A 4,275-nucleotide genomic window follows, 5' to 3' on the forward strand; every position below is an offset into this window, starting at 1 on the left:
ATTGCGGCGTGACCATCCCCCCGGGGGGTGATTTCTCGCTTTCTGTCTCTATGTCTCTCTGTCTGTATGGCGAGCACATGCACCCCCTATAGCTAAAATCTCTCCAATAAATAAATAAATTAATTAATTAAATTAAAAAAAAGTTGTTACAGGGCTCTCACTCTGGAAAGGGACAGAGATGAAAGCATGTGAATTTCAGATATTTGTTGATTACCGCAGAAATGCTCTGAGGACCTGTTCCCCAAGAACTTGCTTTGAGCTTCTTGGGAGACAACAGTTTAATGGTGGAGGGATAAGGGTGACTTTCGAAGACCTAAAAAGAGTTGTAGTTAAACCACCCAGACTGGCTAAGAGCTATGATTACTTGAGAGGAAAATACTTCCCTTCTTTGGGAGTGAACATAGGTAGGGAGGTGACCTGAAGCTTTGGAGTAAGAATGAAGGCAGCCAATGAGGAAGTCTATGAGTCTTTTATGAAATGGGGTGCTGTCTGGTGTATGAGTACCTAATATTGGGTTGTTGGAAAAGTAATGATATATTTTTCTGTTTTTCTAGGCAAAAAATGCATCATGACTTTTCAGACACCTAATAATATCAAGTGAACTCATAACAAACTTCCAAGGCCCCAGACTCCCCAAATTTTGACTGCTGAGATACTGATGAAGAATGAGAACCAAGAGTAATGAATATCCATTCACACGAGAATAAACATCTATTCATTCATGAGAACAACCATGCATTCATCAACAACCACAACAACAACAAAACACTTATGAGGTACCTACTACCTGGTAGGCATTGTGCTGGATGCTGGGAGAGAGAAAGGAATAAGACACTATTTTTGCATTTGAAGAGATCTCAGCCAAGTGAGGGAGTCCAGAAAACAGATTATCTAGAAGTTGAGGTGGCAAGTGCTGGTATAGAGACCTATACAAGGGATTATGATAGTCTAGAAGTGGGATTTAATATATTGGGACATAATCAGGGAAGGATTTCTGGATACTGATCCTGATTTCTCACCCCTTCCTATAGCTATGCCTTTATTTGTTTGTCTATTTCTTCCATGGGCAAGATAGTCAGAATGAGAGGATTGCAAGATAGCATACCCAACAGAGTCCTCCTTAGCCAGTCCGGATCATGATCACTTGTGAATCCATTGTATTCAGGGACATCTCCAAAAATGAACTTAGAACCTTCCTGTGTAAATTGGCTTTTCAGAGGGTTGTGTTTTACTGCTGTGTCACTATGGAACCCCTGAGTCACCTTTTTACATGTCACTTTGCTGTTCTCACAGAGTGCATTTTTCCATGAATTGACTTTAGACTTGACCAAGTGACATGTTTTGCCAGTAATATTTTAGCCAATATAAACTTAGCAGGGCCTTTAAATGTGCCTGCATGCCTGGACTTGCACACTTGTGCTTCAGATACCACCATGAGAAGAATATGCCTCAACTAATCTCTGATCCTGAGAAGAAGATGAGACACATCTGGAGCTCCCTAGAGCCAACAGGCCCTACAGCTTGAAGGAAATTTTAGCTCATCAGCTGACTACCAACCCTTCCTATCCCATCTCCTTTCCCATCCACCCAACAGGCATGTGAATAAGCCCGACAGAAGAGATAAAGAAAAGAAGGGAAAGTTAGGCATGTGCAATTATGTTTGCTCTGTGTAAGAACTCCTCAGGAATCTAAGTATGAGAACAGTAAGAATAAAACACTAAGGCCAGGTGGTGGTACAGTGGTGACACAGCTGCACCCACATGAGAGGGTTCTAGATTGGCATTCTAGGATCACCCCATACATGCAGGGTGCTTATATGTGTGCCATGATTCAGGCTTACTAAGGCTGGGAGTAGATTATGACATGAAAATCCTGTTGGGGGTGCCCCCCCCCTTTTTCTGTATCTCTCTCATAGAGGAAATCAATAAACTGAACAACAACAAAAGAATCACTAGATCAGAATATGACTAATTATTAACAGTCTTCCTGTGTCCCAGTTGGTGTTCCAAAAAATTGATATTTTCTCATCTAGCCCTGACAGAAACCCTTCTATAAAGACTATTATCATCTCCATTTTACATATGAAGGATCTAAAACTTAAGAGAATTTTGTGATCTTCCTTGGGTCACAAAAAAACACAAAAGCAGAAATTTGGGGACCAGCAGGTGGCGTAATGGTTACGTCACTGGACTCCCAAGTAGTTGACTATATTTTGAGTCCTGGACCCGACAGCTTAAAACTCATGTTGGGCATATGTGTGAGCATATGGAGGAGAGCAGAGGAGAGGAGATTGTAGCATGGCCACCCTCTTTGGGGTGATGATTCCTCGCTTTCTGTCTCTCTGTCTCTCTGTTTCCCTGGCAAGCACATGCACCTTATGGCAAAAAATCTCTGTCTCTAAAAAAAAAAAAAAGGGAAGATTTGAACTTGAACTTGACTCTCCAACTCCAAAGCCTCAAGTCTTAGCTACTTGGCTACAGAGAATGAAGAAGAAGGCTTAAGTTGGGACTTTGCCCAGGCCTAAATGTGTCTGCTTCCCCCTTCCAGTCTTATCCCCACTTGTCTGTGGCATAGGTCCTATGCATCCCTGGAATCAATGAAGGCATGGACTTATGTGAGACACTGTCAACAGTAATGAAAAGGACTGAGTATAGCCTCTTGTTCCATTAGTGGATATGCCAGGGGTGATCATCATGTGTCAGGCACTATTCTAAGCATTGCCCATGCTTTAACTAATGTCATCCTACCTGTTAACAACTACTCTTTGAGATAGATATGACAGTTATTAACCTACTAGTGCTCTGGCTTGGTTAGCTGACGAGCCTGAATTATCTTGTTACTTCCAAACATTGTCATTGAGCCCTGTAGGTGAGGCTGGCCCTGCTTCCAGCATAGGAGTGTGTAAACAAGACAGATGGAATCTCTGCTGTCCTGGAGCTTACAGTCTAGGTAGTTTCTTCCAGGCTTCTTCCCGAAGCCTGGCCCTATCTTTCCAGTTTATTCATGTCTGCTCAGATAGACAACATTAACACTGCTGCTTGGGAACTTCATCACTTCTCTGTTCCACATTTGGACAGACCTAAGTTTGTCCTTTCCACTTGAATTTAGAGATTTCTTTGATGTATCCTCCTTGGGGAGTGGTACATTTGCTGGTCTCACAGAGTTTTACCCTCAGTTTCAACTTTAGTTCTTGGTTTGCTTTTTCATCCTGAGCATGAATTCTCAGCATGCTCCAGGACAGAGCCCTCTGCAGGGATGACAGAAGCACAGACCATTTCACCATACTTCCTCTGAAAGCAGTGTTTCTGGGTGGGCCATTTTGGTAATTGGCTACTTTGTGCCTGTGTGGGAGGAGAAACTTCCTCCACTTTGAGTTAATCCACACCAGCCATACGTATCAAAGCAAATTAGATTTCTGCCTCCAACTCCACAGCAAAGGAAGTCACTAACCTCCACCAAAATGCTATTTGAAGTGTCAGAAGTATGTCCATGTAAGTATTCCCAAAGGAATCATAATTTACTTGATATACTCTTTAGACCAAATTCCCTTAAAGTAGCTGAATTGTGAGGCTTTTCTAATGGTATCCCTTTTGGAAATGGCAGGCTGCCTCTGATTCACAAGACTTCCCAGAACATTTATGTGAGCGTGGGCTTTCTCCGAGTTCTTATGAGGCAGGGCTCCCGGTCACATTAACAGAAAAATGTGGCCTGAGCCTAAGACTGCTGAAGTTAGCTGTTTTCGTGAGGAATAATTTAATATTCAAATAAGCAGTAATTAAAGAGCAACTCTTCTTCCTGCTCTTCACCCTTCCCTCCCTGACCCATCTCGCAACTAGAGGCAAACCATGAATCCTGCAATTGTGAGGCTGAGTGGCCGACTTCATTGCCAGCATAGCTAAGCCCTGCAGCAGAGAAGAAAGTACAATACGGCTCACTGGGTCATAATACCTCATAAATCAAGTGGATTTTTCCCATAGTCAAATAGTCATGCCATATCCTCCTTTCCAGTTAGATTTACGAGTGTGATTTCTACATGAGATACATACCATGATGGACTAATTGGCATAGAACACCAAGAAACACAGAGCACTTAGGAACCAAAACATAAGGAGCCTATTGACCCCAGTTAGTCTTTTTTCCCTGACAAGATAGTTGTTTTGATTCCCATTTGGGAACAGCTCAGGTCACTAATAGCTTCTCAGTATCCAATCAAAATCAAGGGAGGGAGAAGGCACCCGAGTTGTTGGAGCTATCTTCCATGTGATTTTTTTTTCT

The 4,275-nt window shown here is 42.4% G+C and overlaps 1 pseudogene; it reads right to left on the minus strand.

The window, feature by feature from the left end:
- Positions 1 to 3,283, minus strand: part of LOC102490587 (heat shock cognate 71 kDa protein pseudogene) — a 101,348-nt pseudogene extending 98,065 nt beyond the window's left edge.
- Between the last annotated feature and the right edge of the window lie 992 nt (positions 3,284 to 4,275).

Source organism: Tupaia chinensis, unplaced genomic scaffold, assembly GCF_000334495.1.
Source record: "Tupaia chinensis unplaced genomic scaffold, TupChi_1.0 Scaffold000248_1, whole genome shotgun sequence".
Classification (NCBI taxonomy): Eukaryota; Metazoa; Chordata; class Mammalia; order Scandentia; family Tupaiidae; genus Tupaia; species Tupaia belangeri.